General features: G+C 49.1%; 1 protein-coding gene across 5 annotated transcripts in view; it reads left to right on the forward strand.

The window, feature by feature from the left end:
• SLC45A4 (solute carrier family 45 member 4) overlaps positions 1-25,152 on the forward strand; it is a 70,175-nt gene continuing 45,023 nt past the window's right edge. Inside the window, exon 1 of one of the 5 annotated variants that reach the window (XM_027452752.3) lies at positions 1-640. The gene's annotated coding sequence lies outside the window, so the exon portion shown is untranslated. Of the gene's footprint in view, positions 641-19,732; positions 20,009-24,393; positions 24,981-25,152 lie in introns of those variants that run through there. The other 4 variants (XM_027452755.3, XM_027452756.3, XM_027452751.3 and 1 more) reach the window with 4 other exon arrangements.

Genomic DNA, 25,152 nt, shown 5'->3' on the forward strand with positions numbered 1-25,152 from the left:
AAGAGCACGGCGTGTGCTCAGCCAGGCTCTACCTGGCAAGCTGCACGGGCTGTGAGAGAGGGAGCGAACTTGCGAGCAGGCTCTGCAGTGGCTGCTGCCGGGCTCCTCGTGGTTTCCTGCTGGAGCGAGAGCTCGGCTTCTTCACCTGGCCTTCTGCAGAGAGATGAAGGGTAAGGCAGCACAGCAGCTCCACGCACCGCCAGCATCCTCTGCTTTCAGATTAGCTGGGGTCGGGATTTGCCGCTAGCTGGGTGAGAAAACGTCTGCAGGCTTCCCCCCCACCACCTCCCAGGGAGCAAGAAAATGCTTTAAACGTGCTGCGTGCAGGCAGAGAAATCAACGGGGACCGCTCCTGATGCTATTTTAAACGTCAACACAGAACCACTAGCTAGCGGCGCTGAATCCAGCAGGGCTTCAGAAAGCCAGGAGCAGCAGCAGAAGGCACCGGCTGCCTGCCCGTGCAGCAGGGAAGCATTTACAGGGACGCGTGGGCTGCTTTTTCGGGTCTGCTTCGTTCGGTGCATCTCCTCCCGACACCACTGTGGCGTTGACATGTCGGCTTCTGGATGCATGCGGGCAGCTCCGGGGTTCAAAATGATCTGCAGCTAAGCCGTCCAAAGGGATCCGCGCTGCAGCCCATGTGAGTGCCCCGGTGGAAGTTTGCATGCGTGGCTCCAAGGGGGGGATGCAGCTCTCGGCCGGGTGACCGAGGGGGAAAAAGGGCACGCCGTGGGCTCGCTGCATCCGCCGGGTGCTGCTGAAAGCAGCGCGGGAGCTTAAAGGTGGCATCGGAGAGCAAAGATAGCGCAGCGACTCCCAGCCTAAAAATAAAGGCTGTTGCAGAGCCAGCTGCCGCAGGAAACGTCCCCTCGGTAAAGGACTGGGAAGGAGAAGAGCAATGCCGTGGCTGCCGCTGCAGCTCTTGGTGCAGGGGGGTTAATTGGGGGTGAGGATGTTTGCTGGCGGTTAAATGCTGCAGCCTGGGAGGCCGGTTAAAGATGCAGAATTACCAGAGCGGGCACAATCATCTCGAGACAGGGGAGCACAGATCGGTTTGAGCTCATCCTAGGGGAAAAAAATAAATAAATAAATAAATATGTTTTTTTTTTTAAGATAAGGCCCGTTTTGCAAAGCCCAGACACCACGGGGATGGGCACAACTGAGAGCAGCTCTTTGGACCGGCGGCTGGATGCCAGGCCTTTGCAGAAACGCTGCTTGTGCAAGCAAAACTGCTGCTGGAGGAAAAAGCTCAGGGGCTGGGGAGCTTCTTGTGCGTGGGTGCCTGTCTGCACTTTTGGGGGAGGAGGTGAGAAATGCTCCCCGTCCCCCCCCAGCTGACTCTGCAGCCGCTCGAACACGATGGTTTTGCTGTGGCTGTGATGCTGGGTGCGATGCAGGGCCGTGCTTTTAGCAGGAGAAAGCTGCCGGGGTTTAACGTGATGGTTATTTCTGGTGCTTACAGCCTTGTAAGCAGGAATTTTGTAGCTCTAACCAGAGCTTGTTTCTGAAAAGCTGGTGTCGGGGGCCCGTTGCTGCTCCTGATGGATTAGGATTGATTCCCCTGATGGAGGGATCGATGCTGTGTGGTCATTACGTGCTCTGGGCACAGGTCCCACCTCCTCCCTGCCTTCCCTGGTTCACGTCTCTGTTCCCTGTTTTGGGGATGAAAGTTAGGGAAACGTCCTGGATTGCTACTTCATTGCCTTTCACTACATCGTTTGTTTTCGCACTAAATTTACGGTCTGTATTTTTTTATTTAACACAGCTGAGGACAAAGGGTCCTCTGTGCTGAGCAGGCGTCTTAAAATGTCCCCGTTAAACCTCGCCCTGTGAAACCATAGGGGTTGAGTGCCGCGTGCGCTGGTAGTGATGGCCCCGACGTTTCTCCTCCTGAAGATTACAGGAGCTGAGCTCAGAACAACGCTGTCGTTGTCAGAAAGGCTGCAGGGAGGGAGGAAGGACGGCAAGATTGGCACACGAGGGAAGGGCTGCAGCTCTCTAACTTGCAGGACACCTTCCTGGTGTCTTCACTCAGAGAGGTTGTGGGGTCTTCTCCTTGGAGACCTTCAAAAGCCACCAGGATGTTGTCCTGGGCACCCTGCTGGAGGTGGCCCTGCTGGAGCAGGGGCTGGAGTAGATGGCCACCAAGGTCCCTTCCACCCCAACCACTCTGGGACTCTGTCATTCATGAGCTGGATGACCAGGAAAATCTTCATCCACCTCTGAAGAACAGCCACGGCTTTGCTTGGCAGGGCTTGGCAACCCACACATATCCTGCCGTGGAACTGGGCGTCACGTTTTAGCCCTGCCATCCACCCACCTTCCCACAGCGGGTGCCGAAAGTGACCAAGCACCACAAACTCCTCCTGGATGAGCAGCTTTCCTGGATTGATACCCACAGAGTGCCTCTGCCTGCCCTGAAGTCATCCACAAGCTGCTCTGAGATGGGTCCAGCCCCCCAAGGGACAAACATTTCCAGCATCCCAAAGCAATAGGAATTTGAACACACACACACATAACAAACACCTTGCTAGCAGCTGCATGCATGCACGAAAACACTGACCTGAACAGCAGCCAGATCATGTTTTTCTTTATGAGAATGCCCCATTCTTGAGCAATTTTTCCAGTACATCCCACGCAAAGAGGTTTTCCTTGAACGCCACATGGCAGCAGTTACCACCTCGTGCCAGGTTGTTTTCTTTTCTCATTGTGTAAGGGCTGGGAGGGCTCTCACGCATCACCTGGTGTCTCCGTCCTGGCTGAGACACCCTGAGCGATGTGTCCTCAGGGCGCTCGGGGACCGAAATCCAGCCAGGTTTCCCTGCCCCTACTTGATGTGTGGAGTCCTGCTGAAGTCACAAGATCCCAGAGCGGTTGAGGTGGGAAGGGACCTCTGGGCCCACCTGCTCCAACCCCTCCCTGCTCAAGCAGGGCCACCTAGATGAGGTTGCCCATCAAGGCAAGCCGAGACAAGATCACAGCTTTCCACAAAAGCCTCGGGCTTTCATTTTGGCACGTACACGCGGGTCTATTAAGGTATCATCCTTCCTCTTCTCGTCACGGGAACAGCCCTCGTGGGACGGGCACGTTGACTCTTCCAGGTTCACATTCACTGCAGAAACCTTATTGATACTCAGACTCCTTCAACACCAGCATTGGCTATTAGTGTCTGGGATATTTTGCTTAATTAGCTAAATTCTTGGTTGTCAAAGAGCTACGGGGTGAACAAGAACAATGTATTTAGGGTTGTGGGTATAACCCAAGTCCCACATACTCCTCAATTGTCCCAGTGTAGCCTGTGCTTACTCTGAGTTTGAGCTACTGTGAAAAAGGGGAGTTTTTAAGGCCTTATTTGACCTCATTTATCAACTTTGGCCACATGAACTGGGCCACACAGCTTCCACTTGCCCACAGGATGCAAAGACGAGCCAGGACATATGCCTTAATGGGTAGAAGAGGATAGTTTGCCCCGGCTGGGTTGACCCCAAATATAGGATCCCAATTATCTATCAAATCATGTATGATGGATCACCGCACTTCATGATTAGCTATGAGTGATGGACATGCAATATTTATTCCTAAGGGAATGAAATGGTCAGACTCTCCCATCCCACATGGGAGAGCTGCAGGGTTATTTCTAGGGGAGCTGCTCTGCTCCTTGGCAGACACTTCTCATTGATCCAAGCTTGAAATCCCATCAGGTCCCTCATTTCTGCAAGCAGGAGGCAGAGAGAGGCCAAAGAAGCACTGTCTGCCCTGCCTGTCTACCTCCTGGTACCCTGCACATTGACCTGATTTGAAAACCAGGAGAAAAAATTGTATTTGTTCAAGAGAATCTAGTGAAAATTTCCCATGTTGTCTCACTCAGTAAAAACAAACAAACAAAACCAGTATTCTAGTTCTTTATTGACCAAATTAGATCATTTTGAAAAGTCCATTAATTGTAAAACCCCAACCCTCCCCCAAATCAAAAGGCATGAGATATACAAAATTTGCTTTCCCCAGTTCTCTTATCCAAATTTGATCTTCAGTTTGCTCGGCCGTGATGAATTTTTGGCCTTTAACATTTCCCAAATAAACAAATAAATAAATTTGGAGCCCCAAACAAACAAAAAAAATGAACAGAAATTGTATATTTTCTTTTTATTTCTAACGTAACACACCACAGAAATGCCTAGGGAAATCTCTGCTTCATGGTGCAGTTTTATGAGGGAGAGAAGTAAACCCTGTAGTGATGCAAAGGCGAACTGATCCCTGTCCCCATGTGATGCTGGAGCAGACTGAGCAGCTTGTTACACATCCTTTATCTGTTCTTTTAGATCTATTTTGGGGTATTTGACATGATTAGGTAATCATTAGGCACAGGAGAAGCTTCTGGCTGGGATCAAAACCGCATTGTTGGCCGGAGACTCCTGCATTTGAGTCCTGTGTTAATGAACATGGAGTTAATGAATACCTGTTAGGAGAAGAGGTTAATGAACATGGAGCTAATAAATACCTGTTTGGAGAAGAGGTTAATGAACATAGAGATAATAAATACCAGTTTGGAGAAGAGGCTGAGCTAGTTTGTGGGCCGGGGGCCATGTAGAGGATGCAGAGGATCCTGACAGAGGATTCGGTGTGCTTCAGTGGGGAGGAGGGGGAGTTTCAGATCACAATTACCTTACAGACAAGCACAGAGAAAAGAACTATAAACACACAAAGAAGAATACAGGTTAAATTTGATTTGGCAATCTTAAAAAAAAAAAAAAAAATGAGCAGTGCTGCAGTGCTGCACAGGGGGGGCACTTAGTCTGAAATCTAAGTGGCGTGAGGAGCGAAGAACCATCATGAACCAGTAATATTCTCCTCATTTCTCACGTAAACATCCCAAATCTCTGACTTTTCCCCTTCAGAAAGTGGCTTTGAGCTGCAGAGCCGCCTGCCCTCGGGAAGCTTTGGCAGCCATGGCGGCGCTGAGGGCCTTGGCAGCCATTTTGCCACGTCCATGGTGCGGGCGGGTTCATGGGCCTGAGGAGAACATTGGGCTCCTTTTCAGGCAAGCAGGAGCTGTGGATCTCCACACGTTGTGCCGGGACTCAGCGGCACAAAGGCTGAGGAAGCCCAGGGCCACGTTGGCTCTTTGTGAGAAGGCCGGGCAGACACATCCAGGTCATCCGCTCCAGACGGCATTCACAGCCCGTAGTTTTTGTCATCCTCCAGTCATCCCGAGGGGAGCTCGGCGCCTTGGCAGCAGCCCTGCCGCTGTCCCCAGGGTCCCTGGAGCATGGCCGGAGCGTGTTGTGGCTCTTTGGGAAGAGGCCACCACGTCCTGCTTGGATGTGAGGTGCCTCACGCACGGGGCACCCGGCCACGGTGCCTCTTGGGTTCATTTGGGCACAAAGCTCATTCCTGGCCGGCTGAGGAGACATCCAAGGACAGGATTGAGCCGCAGCTCACCGTCTCCTTCCTTCTCCTTGGTCCTTGTACTGCTTTTGGCTGGGATAGTTAATTCCTAGGAGGCATAGATGCAAAAGGGAATGAAGCGAAGGTCATCCGCGGCCAAGTCCATAGTTGTCTCTCGCCATGCCTTGGTGGAGTCCAGCATTCAAGCTTTGGGAAGTGTTTGGAACTGGATAAATGAGCAGGAAAGGCAGCATTTTGGCAGCTGTGAAAAGGAGAGGCAAGCTTTATCCTTTGCTCTGAGGTTTCCCTCGGCTCCCAGGCTTTAGACACTGAGGCGCAGGGGTTGGCAGAGCGCGACAAGGGAGACTTGGCCATGCTTCTTGCTGGGCTGACAGGAGGGACTGTGCTGGAGGAAACAACGGCTCGATGACGGCTTTCACATTCACAGGGCAGCTCATGGCCGTGCCTGCCTTTGGTGTGCTCATTTTCATGGCATTTTCAGTAGATGCAACTTTGAGAGGGAAAGAAAATGAGTGCAAGATCCCATTTTTCTAGCAGACCCTGACTTTCATTTTTGAGGCCAGCTGTCTGTCTCAAAAAAAAAAAAAAAAGATTTTTCTTTACAATCCTGGAGAGAGAGATGAAAATGCAGGGTCAGCTGCAAAAGATCAACTTGCTGCAGCAAACCCAGCGCCCTCTGCACCAGCCGAGAGAGCGGGAACTTGGCTTGTGTTGCTTCTACACAACCGATCAATGGAAACCAGGCAATGAAACACTGTGGGTTAGCATGGTCCTGCAGGCTGGGGGGGTGGCCAGAGCTAGCACACACAGTGACACACACAAACACACCGTCAGCTGGTGAGACCCCAGGTCCTCCTGCTGCTTGGTTCTCCGTAAGGAAAGGCCCGTTCAGAGCAATCATCGTGGATTCAGGCCTGCTTAGCTGCTGAAATTTTGTCTTCCCACAGCTTCTGTGACTCACTCTGCCCTGTTCTCCTCCTCCCTCTTTATTTCTCTTTCATGTTTCCTTTATTCCCCCCTCTAGCTTCTGATGGGGTCGCACAGGCCTGTGTGTTTGAGTCTCTTCCCAGGGATCACTCATCCACACGAGCAAACTCAGCCACCTCTCCCTGCTGCTAAGAGCATCTTTCTATTCCTGACCAAACCTTCTGATTCCTTCTGCCCTCCATACCATCTTAGCCTCTCCTACATCTTCCCATGGGTGCCTAATTAATATTTAGAGGTCAGCCTGGCTAAAACAGCCTTGGATATCCCCTTCCTCCTAAGCCTTCTCCCTAAATTTTCTCATAACACAGTGAACAATACGATGTGTTATCTGCCACGCCAATGCAGCTCCTGGATGCCAGCTCCACTTCCCACCTCTCTTTCCACGGTCCGTGCATTTCGGCTGGTTTTAAACCTTGTGAATATTCTCCAGCCCAGCTTCTCCAGCCACACAAGTAAATCTCTTCTGTATCTCCTCCTTCCTCTGTTACTGAAATACCTTCCACGGGACCTGATAGTGCTTCGCTCTTACCCATCCAGGGTCCTTCCTATGAGGTGGTTGATGCCCCATGGCTTCAGTGTTAAGAAGCATTTGGACAATTCCCCCAATAATGTCCTTTAACTCCTGGTTAGCCCTAAAGTGGCCAGAGAGTTGGACTTGATCTTTGTAAGTCCCTTCCAACTGAACTTTTCTACCCTAAAATAGACGTTTCTCCTAACTTCTCCTTTTTGTCTTCCACAAATAACCCCAAATAGCCCTTCCAGCTCCTGGCAGAAGCCTGCCTTTGCTCCCTAACATCCGCACCCACCACGCTGACACAGATTACGTTATTGCCCCGTGATCCCCTTTGCCTGAGCCCATCCGTTCCCCTATGTCTCAATCCTGGAACGGCAAACACCAGGAGTCATTGCGCAGCACCGCTTAGCCCAGCTGCAGCTTCTTGTCCTATGGCAACAGAAACCAGGAATAATAACAGCAAGGTGATGACTCATTAAAACCAATAACCTCAATAATTAGGCTTGCTTAACTTTTCCAGTTGTATAAACAACTGGAAACAAATAAATAAACCTTATGCTTTTATGCATATGCATTTTAATATACAAGATATTTTACTCGTCCAGTTCGTCACACAGAAATTTGCAATTTCAGGCACTTGTCTCGGGTCTGATTTCCTCTCAACCCAACAGCAATCCCTAAGAGCGAGCTGAAATGCTTGTTTTGCCCAATTCTGTTCGTCCTAGAGGCTTTCCAGCACCTTGCTGCTTCTAAGCGAGGAGGAGCCCAGCTGCAGCGGTGCCTTGGTGCTGACAACCCTTCAGCTGCCATCATTGCTACAGGGGAAATAAAAAAAAAAAAATAAATAATTAAAAAAAAAAAAAAAAAAAGGGAAGGCAGAACTGTCAAAGTTTTGAGTTCCTGAAAAATCTGTTTAAATCAGGTCAGGAAAAACTGTGTTGGAGTCTGGAAGCAAAATCCTCTTGAGATCTGATGCTTGGTGGGTGCATCTCTGCCATCCACCTCCCATGGGTGCAGCCTTTTCTCTGCTATCCTGCTGCCTACCCCTCGCTAAATAAACCTTGTGTGCTCGGTTTTCTGGATGGAGGCAGAGAAGGAAGGTGAAAACCATGACAGGAGCTGCTTGTGGGATAGGAGAGGCTGCCTGTGGGATAGGGGGGGCTGTCTGTGGGACAAGGAGCCATCAGGCAGAGGAAGCTGAGGATTGAACTTTGGAGAAGGCACCTGAGGGGAAAATGGGCATTTGAAACCCCAGCAGGGTCTCAGGGTCTCAGCACGGTGTTCTCCAGCGCTGGGGAAGCCTTAGTGTAGACAAGACCTCAGGGCACTCAGGAATATCACCTCCAGGCTGTCACACCTGCCCCATAGTCCTCACACCCCCCAAAAAACCCCAATGAGTACAATAACGTGGTGTTAAAAACGGGAAGTGTTTATGGAGAGAGACCAGCTCGCTCCACTGCACAGAGCTGCATGTCCTGGAGTCCCTTTTGATGTAAATGTGTGAAATTACACATTTCTTGCAAGGCTCAAACGTAGCCATGGCAACGTGGTTATCAAACAGTTCCATATGGAAGCACAAATCCATAGGGGTTTCTGGCTGCTGAGATTAAACTGCCCAGGGACAGGGCTCGATATACACCAAGCTCAGGCTCTCCATGTTCAAAAGGAATCGACTCCAGCTTTGGACCGAGATATTTTCAATTTTTTTTGCCTCCAAATTGTCTTCGTTCAGCTGGGCTCATCACCAAGCAGACGCAGAGAGCTGCTAAAGGAGCCGGTACCGTCTGCAGAGAGGCAGCATCATGCGCCTCTCTGCTCCTTTAGGAAGTTAAAAACTTCATCAAAACTCCTTCGCTCAGCCCCTCAAAGCCTCTGTGCCTCCTCTGCACCTGGGATTCTGTGATATTTGGGGCAGGAGCCTCAGCATCCCTCTGCAAGCAGCAAAATTGGATGTATCTCCACAACAGCACAGTGAGCAGCTTCCTTGGACACCTAAAATCCCCATTGTCAACTCCCCCAAGCTGTCACGTAGGAATTCCTGGGGTGGCTCCCTCCCTGTAGCTAATTAACCCCTGATCCTCATTTCCAGCAGGAACATCTCGTGTTTCTGCCTCCAGAAAATGACTCATGCAGCTCTCGGTCCGATAATTTAGGCAGCCTGCTAAATTCTGGCACCTGCTGCTGCCGCAGGTTGTCCTGGGGACGGATCAAATCCCTTTCAACCTTCCCTCCTGCGAGCCAAACGTGTCAGAGCTCCAGCCCGCTCCTGTTTCCAAACCCACTTCCCACGTACATCAGCTGTCTTCCTCGGGTTCCTGCTCTGCAGTGGGAGGTTTTGCAGCAGAACCTCTTCACTTTTCCTCCCAGACTATTTTAAGGAAAGGTTGCATGGGATATTATTTTCCTTGAATAAAATGCAGCGTGCTGTCAGTAAAGACAGACTTTTCTCGGTGAAAGACATGATTTTGGAAAGAAAAATGTAGTTTCTTGATTTTAAAAAAGGTGAATCACACCCAAACTGTTTTGGAAAATTAATAGAAGCTGTTGCAGCACTAAGTGACGTTACCCAAACAATTTTGGGTAAGAGCTCCTGCCTGTGGCCACGCAGTTGTGCATATGGACCTGCCGTTCCTGGCTGCAGCAGACTGAGCACCTGATTTTGGGGTAGCTGTGAGTTATGGATGAAATAAAGGCACCAAAACCCTGCCTGATGCAACACCTGCGATGCAGGAGCATCGGTGTGCTGCCAAAGCACCCAAGCCGTGCCACCAGAGCATCTGCTCCCCAAACTCAGTCTCTGCAGCCAGAGAAAAACCCTCTGAGAGGGAAGGCAAAGCTGTTATCAGCATCCTCTCTGCATCCCTTGATCTCCGTAACCGGAGAATACCAACGGGAGCGCTGGAGCCTGAAGTGGCTGCAAGCCATTTGCTTTATTGCTCGACGAGTGGAGGCAATCTGCGGGCACCGAGCGAGTCAAGAGCTTCCCTCTCCTCACAGAAACGAGTCCACTGAGCGGCCAGCCTCAGCTAACTGCTTTTATGAATGGGCTTGGAAATAGCAGATGCTGGGAAGCTGTTGCTAAGAAGCTTTTTTTTTAATTTTTTTTCCTGCCTGCTGCCCTGATTGCTCTGGCCAATGCAAGCCACAGTGTCCCAAGCGCTGCGCAGCCCCCCAAAAATGAGGAAGTGGGACAGGGACAGCAAAGGTTCTCGCTCTGCTCTCAGCCTGCACGGAGTTAAGCAATTATCCAACCCCGTTGCAATTCTCGCTGGCAAGGTTTCTTCACCTCATGGGAGACTTGTGGAATAACACAGCGCTTTCCTACGGAGTGTCAGCCATCAGGCGAATGTGCCTTCCAGAAGCGATTTTTTCTTTTTTTTTTTTCCTTGTTTAAATATGTAAGTAATTGTTTCTTTAGCGTTTGGTCTTTGCCTCTTCATGACTCACTCTTCTACCTTGTCGGCTTTCAACGCGTGCCCTGCCCTCCCTCGCAGTGCCACAATCCTCCCAGCTCTCACCCACGGCGCCAGGTCACCCCGGGTGAAATGGTGAAAGACGAGAAGCTCGCTCCTGCCCAGATGTTCTGCTCCCGGGGGGCTGCTGTTGGGGGGCTACGTGCGCTGCAGCAAGCAGGCAGAAAAAAAAAAATAAATAAAATAGGTGTAGGCAACGCCTCCGATAGATGTAAATAGAGTTTGGTCTGTGGTTTGGGATTTGGACGAGTCCAGATGCATTTTCACGGAGACGGCGACAGGCTCTGATCCCCGGCGCGGCTTCTGTGCCAAGCGTCTCCTTTCTGTTCCAGCCTCCTGCGGCGCAAAAGTGCCCTTCAAAATAAAGAGGCAGAAAGCTTAAACATTCATAAAACTGCTGCTTTAGCTTTTAATCCCAGTGAAAAATAACCCCGCCTTTCAGGGAGGGTTGTTTTTCTTTTTTTTTTTTCGTTTGGTTTGGTTTGTGTGCGTAAATTTTCCCCCTTCGCTCCTCTCCAAAATTAAAAAAAAATAAAATAAAATAAATTAAATCAACTTGAGGCAGAGAGCAATTATGGAAAATTTCAGGCTCAATGGTTAAAGCGTGGCCAACTTGTAAAGTAATTGGAAACACAAGGAGAGAAAGGGAAGTGTTTGGCAACGTGAGTGTCATGCCTTGGGATGAAAGGTGCTGTGTAAGTGGAGGATTCTTTTTTATTGCACGCTCTCCTCTCTCTGATATGTTAATTGTGTTTTGCCTGATCCCTTGACAGTTCATTAATTTTTTGGTCCAATCGCAGGCTGTGGAGGGCAGATAAATCTCAGGCTATTATGGGAACACCCTAGAAGTTTGTATAGAAAGGAAACTCACTGTTTCCTGTATCATCCTTCTGGGGATCTTGAAAGAGCTCACAAAAAAAAAAAAAAAAAAAAAAAAAAAAAAAAAAAAGCACTTAAGCAAACTTTCTTTGGTGGAAAACGGAAGGAAAGGAAACTGTGAACAAGCAAACAACACTCAATTCCATGAGACAAGAGATACTCGCAGGTCATTAGGGAGAAAGTAAAGGCGATGACTGCAACGGGCAGAAACTGTCAGAGGGTGTTCTGAAAAGAATGGGAATCTCTGCAGCTGAGCAGCGTTTTTCATTTGTAAAAGGGTGAATGACGCAAACCACCAGTGGGATGGGGGCCAGGATATCCATCCCAGCAACGCCTGAAGTCCTTTTGGAAGTTTTTGTGAGGTTCAAGCAAATGAGCTGGAAGTGGTCACGGATCACCTGCGTAGCTCTGCTTTCTTCCAGGCGTTAACAGCACCGTCGGCAGAGGTCTGCTACCACCAGCTCCGATTTTTTTTTTGTTACGTAGGCATTGAAAGCAGAGGTGGGAACAGCTGAAAGGTTTCTTGGGGATGGCTTCAAGTGCAGAATTCACCCAGAGCTCAGAGGGCTGGGCCAAACACAGCTTCAGGTGTGTGAACGCGTCGCCCATCTCCAAGATTTTGTGGAATTTGCTATGAGCACATCCACGTGGTGGAGAGACCTTCTAGCTGCTTAAACCCCAGGAAAGCTTCTGCTTGAGTTTTGCAGTCAACAACAAGACGCAGGCCTGGAAGAAGAAGTGGTTTAGGGGAGCTCTTGGCTAGCAGCAAGCAGGGCAGGCTGGGAGGAAGGGAGCGAAAGGGAAGCAGTACAGCAGCATCGCTCATTTCTGGGAAATAAAACTTTAAAAGAAACCAGAGGGGATGACAGAAAGCTGATATCCCCTACAAAACACGTGTGCCCCTCTCAGAAGAGGAAGAGTCCAGCAGGTCTTTGGTTTTTGGCGGATAGATAGATGATGAGAGCTGGTGTCTGCTCCGTACCTGTTGTAGAGTTTAAGAGCGGATTTGTGTCTCCAAGGGTGCTGACCGGCAGGTTCTGAGAGGCATTTGTGAAAATATCAATTGTGGAAACATTTTTTTCTGGCAGATTCTGTATCATTCGCTTCTGGCCTGACCAAAACCACTAACAGGAGAAAGGGAGAGAGAGAGGAAAATATATGAAACTTCTGCCAGCTGGAAGAAAATGGCTTGATCAAATTCAGAGCAACCCATTCAGGCCAGTTGTTGTCTGATTGAGATTGGGGGTGCCATTTTTGCAGAAATAAAGCTGATTACTTGATGGGATAAAATCGAAACTCCTCAAAACCATTTCTGCTGGTCTGTTCTCAAAGCTCTGCACAGCAACAGTGCTTCCCCAGGGAGCTCGTTAAAATACCCCCATTGCTCTCATCGCTAGGAATTTCTCTCCTCTCAATTTTATTATAGAAGAAAAAAATCAAGGGGACAAAACTTTTGGTCCTACCAGTGCAGTCCTGGGTTTTTGAGGTACTTTAGGAATTTAGCTGCCAGACTCCTTTTACAAACCAAGGGACAAGCTGCTGAACTGATAGGATTGCCCAAATCCTATCTGGGATTTGGGAACTGGGAAATGCAGCTGGCTTTGTAGGGGTCAAAAGCGAGGACGGGAGTGTGACTTACCCCAGGCGAGAAAACACTATGTGAAAGGCTCTGACCATTATCTGCCAGCCTCCGCAGGCTGAAATGAGGTTTAGCAACTGTGGCGTGAGTCAATGTGCCCAGTTTATCCAGCAGAACACTGCCCTTTTTTTTTTTTGTGGGGTTTCCCACCAAATTGGCTAGACAGACTGAGTAACCCTGGGCATATACAACGAGCGGATGAAAGGAGAGGAAGAGAAGAACCCCTTTGGAGAGCAAATAGATTTTAAATCATCGTCACTGCAAAGTGAAGCTAGAGCTCAAGAACAGCAGTGTGTGGTCTCCATGCTGTATTTTAGGTAGAGGGATTCCCCCAAATAAAATGTTAAATGAAAATTCACGACTGAGGTGACAGTCAGTTCTAGGGAAAGGGAAAAATAATAACACAATTTTTCTGAGCAAATAACAGAATTTGTGAGTTTGACATTTTCCACCCACCTTTTAGTGAAGACTTGATTAAAAGAACCTTAAAAAAAAAAAAAAAAAATAGAAAATAAACCCTCAGTATTTTGCTGAGGATTTTAGTTTCCATTCCAAACAACTTGACTTTGGAAATGCATTTCGTTTTTTTTTTCCTCTGTGTTTAAAATGGCTTTAATGTGAAACACTTCAGGGTCTGCAGTTGTTTGGCTGAGTTTGGAAATTCAAGCAATTAGAATAAAAAATAGGCGCCCGATTCGTTGCAGTTTCTCAGTCACAACTACAACAACAGCGTGCTCCAGGTTATTCTTGAAACCTGGATTGCTTAAGTCATTTAAATAGATTTCTATTTCAGAAACAAACTGGGAGCCAAGAATTTCACAATTAAAAGCTCGAGGGCTATAAAACTTGGCTTCACCTAAGACTCTTAACATTGTTTTTATTATCTTAATCACCAGGTTCTTTACATACTAATTTTCCATCCCATTGCCAACCGGTGCCAATCCAGCTCGCTTTTCCATCACCCAGGTGAGCGTTACTCATGTTTTCAGGGGAATGTAAAAAAAAAAGATGAATGTAGTGGGTACAACCCGGTCTATTTTTGTGACTGCTCACAGACCTCCGCTAGCACTGAGTCACGGCTAGAGAAGTCATTAGCTGAGGTGGATTCCTTGAGTTGCTCCCCAGGATTCTCCAAAAAAACACAGAAAACACTGCTGCTTTCCCACGTGCCGTCCTCATGACACAGGGCTGAACAATTTCAACTCCTGCCTATGCTGGGACCCGGAATATTGCAAACGCTGGTGAGGTACGGCCCCGATTAGGCAAGGGGAGAGATGAGATAAGTCACGCCGTGCGGTTGTAACAGGCCTTAGCAGAACAAAGAGCAAAAGCAAGACCTCCTGGAAGGCTGCAGAGGTTTCAGGTCCCACCTCGGCGATCAAAACAGACGTGCCCAGTAACACCTGCGTGCTTTCAATTCAGCTGGAGCTAAAAGGCTGCAAGACAAGAAGGAGGTGTGAGTCAGGATAAACGGTCTGTTAACTAAAAGCCCTGGTTTAGTGTCTAGAGATATAGGCTCGGCATCTGTGTTGTGACCAGATAAAACATGACATTTATTCTGCGCCGAACTGGCATCACCTATAAATAAGTTAAACCACTGAAAGGTCGTTTTGTTATGAGAAAGCACTAGGGAATAGAGAGATCCCTCAGGTGAGGCTTCGGTTGGGAGCTATCTCCAGCACACTGCAGGAGCCTGGATGGGGAGAAAATGAGCACAGCTCCCTGATCCAGTCTTTTTTGTGTATTCACTGGTGTAAAAGGGCAGTGATACTGGCCAGCATTCACCAGGGTAAAGCTAAAGTGAATGAGGTCACTTGGAAATCATCTCAGCCTTAACCAACCTCAGGCTTTGGTTTTTCAGGCTTTGCCTCATTGCAGGCTTTGGTTCCAGGTTTTTGGTTCTTCTTCGCAAACCTAATGCGATGAAAACGTATCCGCCTTTCAGTTTGGCAAAAATAGAGAGAGACCAAAGCACAAACAGCCCAGCGCAGAGATGGAAACCTCATAAACATCTTCGTCATGGTTTAATGTGAGAGCTCGGAAGGAATACTGACTAATCGCAGCTCATTGCCCAAGAGGAGAGAAACAGAAAGAGAAAATAACTCCAAAAAGGACGGCTTCTGGTCTCTCCCTTGCAAGGGAAGAAGTGGCCGAACTGACCAAGTCCTGCAGCTCTCAAACGTCGTCCAGCAGCCGCTGTTCTTGAAGGCCAGACAAGTAAATTCCCCATCAAGTGCAAATTGCACTGGAGTTTAATGCCTCGCAGTTTTATTGTGCAGATAATTATAGAGCACATAAATTCAAAAGGCAGGATAATTCTGCAGCTGTTAGTACCAATTTTAGCTGTGCAAACCCGGAAAATAAGTCTCATTCTTCAAGGCAACCTCCAGGAGACCTCACAAGCAGCAGCAGCAGCAATAACACATCGTAGGACCTCGTCTTTTGCCAAAGTACCTCGGGACCTGACCCATCAGCCATTTATTTTCCATGCGGGGGTGGTTTAGGGAGGTGTAGCTCCTGCTCTTGCTCCAGGTTTAGGCACAGAGACCCACAAGTGCCCTGTCATGTTTGCTTAGGACCACTGACACTGCTCTGGGGTGACACAAGCCAACTGGCCCCAAACAGGTGAACTTTTGGGGACAAGGCAGGGCAAAGAGCTGGGCTGTGCTGTGTAGCCGCAGGAGCCGCCCAAAGCTATTTGGATCTGAAAATTCAAGCTCAAAAAGTACCCGTCTGGGTCCCCCTCACAAACTCATACATCCTGCTGTCCGTGAGACCTTCTTGTGACTTGTCTGAGTCCAGACCAAAAAAAAAATCTTTGGTTGGCTTGGCACAAGTCGACGGCTTTTATCTGATAAGCAGAAATTAGAAATATATCTCAATGCTTTTAGGCAGAAAAATAAAACAAAAGCATCAAGGGACATGGGCCATATTAACACAGCCATTTCAAGTTCCAGCTTCATGACAGCGTATGCTGGGGAAGGGTGGGAAGAAGGAAAAACAACAGTTTCAAGCTCAGGGCGCTGTTTTCCCATCAGAAATGAATCAAACACCCTTTGCGAGAGATACCCGAGGGATAAGCTACCAGCCAAACGTGTGAAAGTTGAGGCTCATTTTTCACGTCCTGTTTACCAGTGGTCCTGGCCGGGAGACATCAGCTGGGCTTCGGAGGGCTCGGCTTTGCTTCAAGCCTCGCCTCGGGTCTCCTAAACCCACGGGTGCTGCCAGTCAGGAGACACCTCGAAGAGCCACCTGTGTCACATGCCGTGAAGGCTGAACGCCAGCTAAAACAACCCCGTGGGCTTTTGTCTGACAGGGATGATGAATTACCTTTTTTTTAAAAAAAAAAAAAAAGTTGGGGTTTTTAAAGGATTTAGGAGCAGCCTCCCGAGGTTGGGACAATCGAGGAATCCCTGCCTTTGGCATAAAGCAACTCACACCAGCTCCGAAGGCTGGCAAGCAGTCAGCTAAACCCATTATCGCATGATAAGGCTCGAACATTGCATTAATTCCTCAGCAGCTGTCCTCTGCTCCCTTACCCCTTTCATCGCACAAACATCTCTTCAACTGTCTGAGGGAGGGGAGGAGAGGGAGGATCAGACGCAGCCTTGTAAAATTCCTCCAGCCCGCTCTGCCTGCGGCAAGTTATTTCTTTTGACACGCATGTAAAATAATATCGGGGGTGGTGTTTGTTTGCCTTGGCTGCGTGGCCAATTTTCATAACACTTTTGGAAGCCAAAAGTACCTGAGAAACGGAGCGGGGAGTACTCACGGCAGCTTGTTGACGATGCTGGTTAATTAACGCAGCTCATTAAACAGAGGGGACCCCTTGCCAAGACGGAGGGCATCATGTGGGGAGCCGCATGGCTTTGAGGGCAGGATGTTGCTCTCCAGAGGGCCCAGGGATTTTCTGGAAAATCCTCGGGTCCTGCGTGCGAAACAAAGCAGTGGAAGCAAGAATCCTGGGAGAGAGGAGAGCCCGAGGGGGTTCGCCAGCTATGCGACCCACAACATGGAAAGCAAAGCACTGTGAGGGTCACGAGGGAGATTTTAAGGTCATTTCTGGATGTTTTCTCTATGGTAGGCTCCGGCTGAACTGCTTCAGCCCCGCTACGCATTGCCATGGGAGAAATAAGCTCAAGGAAAAAGATTCACAAAAGCCACCCTGTTGAGCAGGGACTCGCTAAAGGTAAACTGTAACAAATGATAGGGAGAGGAATGTGTCCCAAAACTCATTCTTAATTATTATTTAGGGTCTTTTCTCTCAGCCCCACAAATATCAGACCTCAGCTCCGTGTCCCGACAGACATGGTCGTGCCCAGCGCGCATCCACAGATCCCTCAGCATCAGCAAGAGGAGAAACTTAATTTCTCCCCTGCCAAGACTCGAGGATGTGTTTATTTATTATGGATTAAATATTTGGAGTTGAATAAGAACCTCAGAGGGACGAGGTGGATCTGCTTCCTCAGCTTTTTTTTTCTTTTTTCCTTCCCACCCCCTCACTCTCTTTGTAACAATTCCTATTTTTTTGAAGTAAAAGATTCGCTTTATGGAAAATTACCCTTTCTGGCTCTGGGCTCAGCTAGTGGCTGACAATTAGCAACTCTCAAGCGAAAATCACACGAGGAAATAAGATGGAGAAATATCTGGACACGCCTGGACACGTCTGGACACTGCCCGAACATGTCTAAAATGTCAGGGGGAGGTAAGGACCGAGCTTTGCCACAGCGGCAGGCAAGAAAAGGACAAAAACAAAAGGGTATTTTCCTCAGGTATTTTAAAGTGAGGTGTCAAAACATCAGGTAACCTGCGTTGCCACAATTCATGGGGAACCAGAAGCACATTTGGGATGTTTTAACTGCACACCCAGGTCCTGATTCCTGCTGGGTGCTTCCAGTTGCGTTTGCACCTCAGGTAATTTGCACTGAAATCACACAGGTCTTTTCCCTCACCACAAGCCATTAAACTCCTCCACTGCTATCCATATAGGCAAATCTTGTGTCTTCTGTGGAACCAGCTCTCATGTTTTATTAATACACTTTCAGCTAAGATATAATGAATGTTGTTTTCCTGCCAGGAGGAGGTGTTACACTAAGCTGCTATCGGTGTGGCAGCTTTATCTTTACCGCGTGCATAATTAAGACAACTATTTTGCCGATTATTTTTTTTTTCCAGAAAGGTAACAATGTCATTACAGTTTTTATATACATCAATAGTACATTAAACCAACAACCCTTCTTTGAATAGGCTTTGGGAGTCCTCACCAGGGGATGGTTAATTCAGCAAGTTGTACAGGATTGTGGTTACGCCTGCTTTTTAGTCCTTGGCCTGAATTAGCCTAAAAACAAAGATATATTGAAAGTGGTGTTCTAGAATAAAAGATCAGCTCTGGTTTTTGTTTCTTTAGGGTATGTAATCATAGTAATTTTGCTCGACTCGAAATTAATATTGCTTTTTAATAGTGCAGAGCTGTATGCCGTTCTTTCATTTTGCCTTCTGTGGTTTTCCTTTTTCTTTTCTGAAGTCTGGTATGCGTTGTGGTTTATTCATGAACTGCAGAGAAAGAAGTTCACAAGAAAAAAAAAAATGTTTTGGAATATATACTTAATGGAATGGCAAGAAACAGAAAACGGTTACACTTACGCGATATAACGTGCATTTTTACAGGCCACTAACATGCAGCTTTACGCATCTCTAGTTTATGTAAGTAAAGAAAATTAAATATTACCCTGCCCAGTGCAATTGGCACGGTTAAGGCTATATGACAGTAATACAGATTTTAAAATAGATGCCTGTATAGGTTTATAAAAGAAATTGTAGGACAAGTTTGCACGGGGTGCATACGATGTGGCAGGAACTTCAATGTAATGGGGTTTTCTCCTCATGATAAAGGAAAACTTTGGACATGTGGCGTGTGGAAAACATTGGAGATTTGGTTTTTAGAAAACTTTGGAGATGCGTGTGGAAAGTTTTGGAAATCTGGAATGTGTAAAACTTTGGAAATTTGGTGGGTGTAAAACTTTGGAGATCTGGAGGGTGAAAAAATTTAGAAATTTGGTGGAAAACATTGGAGATTTGGTGTGTGGAAAACTGGAAATTCGGGGTGTGAAAAACTTTGGAGATGTGTGTGGTAAACACTGGAGGTCTGGTGTACGTAAAACTTTGGAAATTTGGTGTGTGGAAAACTCTGGAAAGTTGGTGTGTGGAAAACATTGGAGATTTGGTGTGTAGAAAACTGGAAATGTGGAGTGTGGAAAACTCTGGAAATTTGGTGTGTAAAACTTTGGAATTTGGTGTGTGGAAAACATTGGAGATGTGGTGTGTGGAAAACTGGAAATCTGGAGCATGGAAAACTCTGGAAATTTGGTGCGTAAAACTTTGGAACTTGGTGTGTGGAATACTTTGGGAATTTGGCGTGTGGAAAACATTGGTGTGTGGAAAACTTTGGATATGTGGATTATAGAAAACACTGGAAACCTGTGCTTGCAGTACAGGCAGGGAAGGGACCCCAGCGCTTGTGTTTGGGTGACCGAGGGTCCCATGCCATGGCAGGTGGCAGGGCACAACTCTCCCTCCGGGGTCCACCCCATGGCAAAGTGGCTCGTCTGAGGAAAACACCCGGAGCCACAGCCGAGCCTGGCGGCCTCCTCCTCCCACCCCCTTTTGGCTCCTCGCCGGCCTGAGGAGGCAGAACGGCGAAAATGGCCGCTACACCTGCTCCCCCCCCCCCGCCTCCGCCATCTCCCTCAGGTGGCAGCGCCCCTGCGGGGGGCACGGGGCGGCCCCGTAGAGCCGCCATCGCGTCTCCTTAGCAACATCCCCCCCACCACCATTTTTTGGGGGAAAAAAGACGAGGTTACGCCTCCTTCTACATATTCATGAGGCCGGTGGCGAGGAGGGGGGCGTGGAGGGGGCGGAAGCGGAAGCGGGGTTCCGAGGAGCCCGGTATAAAGCGGCCGCCGGTGCCCGCTCGCGTTCGCCGTGAGGGAGCTGAGCCCTTCCACGTCCTCCTCCTCCTCCTCTTCCTCCTCCTTCTCCTCCTCCTTTCCCCCCCCACCCTCCCCGCCTCACGGAGCTGGTCCCGGGTGCAGGGGGGAGAGCAGGGGGCAGGTAAGGGGGATTTGGGGGGGGGGGGGGCGTTGGGGTTTTTTGGGGGGAGTGGGGGTTTTTGGGGGGAGTGGGGGTTTTTGGGGGGAGTGGGGGTTTTTGGGGGGAGTGGGGGTTTTTGGGGGGAGTGGGGCTTGAGGGATGAGGGGGTGAGGAGGAGTTGGGGTGAGGGATGTGTGGGGTTGTGAAGGGGAGGAAGGTGGGATAAGGGAGATACGGGGCTGTTAAGGTGCAGGAGGGTTGAGGGATTTGGGGTGAGGAACATCTAGGGCTGTAGAGGGGAAGATGGAGGTGAGAGGTTAGGATGAGGTGGGTATGGCCACAGGAGGGGTTGGGGTGATGGAGGTGTAGGGCTGTGAGGGGAGATGCAGAGGTGAGGAAGGATTGGGGGGGGATTTGGGGTAAGGGATGTGTGGGGATGTGAAGGGGAAGAAGGTGGGATGAGGTAAATACTGGACTGCAAAGGTGAGGAAGGGTTGGGAGATTTGGGGTGAGGGGACTGTGGGGTGAAGGGGTGGGGAGCTGTGGGGTGAGGATTTGGGGTGAGGGAGGTAGGAGACCATGAAGGTGAAGAACAGATGGGGATGTTTTGGGGGAACGGGGCTATCAAGGTAAAGAAATTGTGGGAGAAAGGTGTGCAACTGGATATAGGGGAAGGTGGAGAGGCTTTGGGGTGAAGAAGGTGCTGTGGGTGTGAGGAGCTAGGGGGTGGAGGGGATGGGGAGCTCTTTAGTGAGGGAGATAGAAGGGTGAGAAAATGGGGTGAGGGGTGAGGGAGCTGTGGAGATGGAGAAGGGCTGAACCCCACGGTAATAGGCTGGGGGGCTGCCTGAGCCAGATGGGGTGGAGATCTTGGAGATGATGACTAGGATGAGTAAGGTGGGGATGGAGAGGCTCAATTGGGGCGTCTAGGGTAGAGCAATGAGTCCAAACGAGGTGAGGATGGGACGAAAGGAGGTGGCTGTGGGGTTCTGCTGGGGGACGAAGGGACCAAAGATGGAAATCAGCTTAGTCTTTCAGGCTATTAAACTTGACTAGTCTGCCACTGGAATAATTCCACGTTTAATCTGCAAGCCGATCTCGGCGGGCACCACCAAACAGTGAGGGCTAACCTGGGCTGCTGGGGTGGTGAATGGGAGTCCTGGGGGGAGGAAAAAGAAATTACTGTGCACTTAACTCATAAATCTCCCCCGAAAGCTGCAGTTTTCCTCAAGATCGCTATCAGTGATTTGCAGCTCAGAGCTGCACCTGCTAGCTGTGTGAAAACTGCTTTTGACCTTGAAAAATACCCTCCCTTGGGGGCAGTTTTCCATCGTGGTGGGTCTTGTAAAGGCTGGTGTCCTTTAGCTTGTGTGTAGGGGAGGAAGAGACACAGCCAGGGCTCTGACTGGATGCAGTGGGTGAGTCCGTGTAGCTGGAGCTCGGCTCCTGCAGCTGATTGTGAGTGGGAAGGGCTAGAAGAGACCCCGCAGGGTGGTGGAGGTTGGACAGAGGAGGTGATTTTGCTCGGAAAGGTGTGTTGCTAGATGCACAGAGGGATAACTGTGGTGTTCTGGGAATTCACGGGAAGAAATCTCTCTGTTACAGCGTGCTTCTTCACTGCTCTGTAAGAGCTGCTCCGGTACGATCTGCGTCATGTTCTGCTGCCTCAGATCAGGCAGTGCTACTGAAATATTTAAGGAAATATGGCTTGAGCTGGCACTTGAGCTGAAAGAGCCAGTGGGTACTTGCTGGTTCTCTGTAGAACTCGAGCTTCTCTGTAAATATCTAGCAGGAGTGGCTGCTGATGTGCTGACTCTGATACTTCTGCTGCTTAAATGCTGGACCTGCATAGCTTGTGCCTGCTTTTTTTCCTGTAGGATTGCAAAATAAGGTTTTCCTCGTTTGTTTAATGATTATACTGGCTTGATGAAATGTTCAACAGGCCTAAGTGCTCCCTTCCTAAATAAGGAAAAGCAATTTCGGGTAACAGATTAAGGTATTTAGTTGATGCTTTGGCTATAAATGCTTCCAGAAGTACCTTTTCACCTTAGGCTTGAGAAGGTAACACGCTCATAAGCTGCTCAAACTGCATCCAGGTCTGTCTCGGGTGCTCTTGGACACCTCTCTGTCAAAGGCAGCAGCTTGGAAGTGAGAGCTTCATTCCTATATGTACAAAACTGGGCATTTAAGGGAGTTATCTCAACAAATAACTCAATTCCCATGATGTAGAGAATGGAATCAGTGAGATTTTGGGCTAGCTCCTTGTGATATTGGAGGCCAGCTCATGTCTCACGGAGCAAGGGAATGATAGCAGGTCTTATTCTATACAACCGAGGCGTCTTCAGTAAAACTGAAAGCATCTGTTCCTACAGATAACGCTCTTGTGTAATGTGTTAACTCCCAAAAAGCAGCAGGTTCCTGCAGGAGGTGTTTTTTTTCCCTTTTTTTTGAGGGGAGTGAGCAGTGTCTGCTGCTGTCATCTCATTTGGGTGCTGTGGGGGCTCCTCATGATCGAAAGCAGAACTCAAAGCTGCAATGTTGTGAGCAGTTCAGCTTCTGTACATCCTCCCTTGGCAGCTTAAAGCAGTGCAATGCATCCTGTAGATGTCCTTTATTAGCGGTGCTTAGACTTTAGCTGTCGAACTTCCTGCTTCTGCGTCACCTTGTGACAAAACTCACGAGTTGAACCAACCGCCTTCCTTCTAGGACAGCCTCCGAGGAGCTTAGAGGCTGAATTTGGACCCGTCTCGCGAGTCTGTGACCTCAGAGGTTAATTACCTTTCAACTCGCTCCAGTCTTGGCTTCGGTGACGGCTCAAAAGTAAGGCCTTGGTAACTTAATAGGGCTCTGCTCCTCTGCTGGGGCTGGAATGCGTGGACTCCGCTGCTCTCCCTGTATGAACTTGTTTTTCAACGGGTTGTTCCTAAAAGCTGGGAGAATAGGAATGCTGGGAAGTGTTTCATTAGCAAAACTGCAGCTGAGGATTGAAAAGCCTTGATGTCAAAACGTTCAGCTGGCAACACAGCTTAGAAAATGTTTGTGCCTAGGTGGGAGCTGCTGGCAGCTGACCTAGCTGAGCAGAGCAGTGGATAGGATTGCTTTTTGAGGAAAATAAGGATTTTGGGGGTCTGTACCTCTGCTGTTGCTGCTAACAGCAGGCCACCCTGAGATCCTTGTGCTGAATGATCAAGCAGGGTATATGGAGCTTCAGGTTTTAAAAACAAAAGCTTCACTTGCGGTTCAGGCTGACTTTAAGCAGATGGTCGGTGTGAAAGCCTGTGGAAAAGAGGCAGAGCTGCTTGAATTGAAGCAGGACTCGCTGGCTGATCTGCAAGGGGAGCTGCTGTGGATGCAGCAAGGTGATGGGGGAAAAGTGTTAGCAGAGGAACTGGTAGCATGAAAAATGGCTGGGCTGCTTTGGGGTCTCGAAGGGTTGCTCCTGTCGCTCAGTGAGCTTCCTAGCAGAGAGCTCATACATCGTCCAGAAACAAAATGTGAGTGGTTCTGGCAAATCCAGCTGCCAGAAAGCTGAAGGGAAAAGTCTGCAGCCAGCATGAGTGGGGTCTGGGGCTTCATTTTGGGACTCTCCTTCCAGCTGGGCTGCCCCAAACAGCCCAGAAAGGGAGCTGGAAGCAGACCCTGAAGCTGAGGAGGTCAGTGCTGAGAGCTAAGGACTTTACATGCTCACAGTGAGCTGCTGCTGGTCAGCTGACTGCTTTACGGGCTGCAGCTTATCAGCTGCCCACACATCGTGCATCTGGGTCACAGCCCTACTCATGGTGTGCTTGGTAACCACCCAAAAGTTCAACTGGGGCGGGATATTCTGCCCTCCAGCTGGTGCTGAGTGGCTCTCGAACCCCCAAGCTCAACAGTTAGTGATGTCCTCGATAAAAGGGATCTCTCCCCTGAGGGGGGAATAAAATACTTTGCATTAAAAAGAGCTGAGTTTACCCTATCCAATTTTGATTCAAACAGAGCTTAAATCAAGTTAAATGCGGGATTTTGGGTGTCACAGCGCTCCCTTGGGAGGTTTTGTGCCCTGGCTTAGCCAAAGCCCCCTTGTGTTGGTGTTCCCAAGGGCTGAGAAGTCATTTAGACCATAGCTGGCATTCTTTATTATAACAGCTTGGGAGAAGCAGCCAGGTTTTCTCATCAAACTCATTCTTGGCCGGCACGCTGGGCTGGTAATAATTCGGGTTGGCGTAGGAGCTGCTGCTGACCTTGGGCTCGCTCTCCTGGCGTGTGCTGTGCTCAAGCATGAAGCTCGAGGAGGGGGTGTTGGGAAGAAGCTCGTCTCAACACAGTAATAAAACTTAAAAAAAAAAAATAATGCAGTTCAGGCATTCAGAGTCGCTTCCCAGCACTTCCATCCTGTGCACTATTAATATTAAACCATCCCCTTCAGCTGGCTTGATGCTGTGAGGTGGGACTTTGTCCCTCTTGTAGTAGGACTGACAAATTTGGGGCTGTCCAGCAATGGAGAAACCTTCCAAGACCAAAATTCAGTCATTTATTGCTGCTCGGGTAGTAAGGCATGGGAAGACAGGAGGTAAACAGCCCTTCTTGGCCCTAAAGAATAAAAAGGTGATTTTAAAAGTCTTAGCGGTGTGTAAACAGCAAGAGGAAAGGATGTTTTGATAAATTGTTCCTGCAGTGGTGTTCTGGGCTCGCACGGCTGGTGATCTCGGAGCAGAGAGCCCAGTTCCTCGGCTCACTTTAAATGAGAGCTCCAATGTTTTCCTAACTGAAATTGAAACCAGCGTTCTGCTGACCCTGCATATTTTCAGCCCTCCGCTGGCTGGCCCGCGCCACTTCTGCGTGCAGCGTGCTTCGTGTCTTTTGGAGGCTCGCAAACAAGCTGTTATCGCCCCTCGGTGCCAGAGAAATAAACGATCAGAGCGGGGGCTGAACCTGCAGCTCCCTCTGGCCAGCAGCACGTCACGCTTAGCTCCTGCCTCCTGGCCTTGAGGATGCGACCGTACCCCGAGGAGCGGTGAGTGTGGTGCTGTCAGGTTTCTCTGCCGCTTAATTTTAATGTGCCACAGGGATTATTTTTTTTTGTTTTTAGTCGGTGGGAGAAGGCCACTTTGAGGGGAATATCTGAGCAAGGACGCCGGCCTGTGCAGCCTGGCCCCGGGCGCTCCCCAGGGAGTGATTTGGCAGTG

The sequence above is a fragment of the Anas platyrhynchos genome, chromosome 2, assembly GCF_047663525.1.
Source record: "Anas platyrhynchos isolate ZD024472 breed Pekin duck chromosome 2, IASCAAS_PekinDuck_T2T, whole genome shotgun sequence".
NCBI classification, from domain to species: Eukaryota; Metazoa; Chordata; class Aves; order Anseriformes; family Anatidae; genus Anas; species Anas platyrhynchos.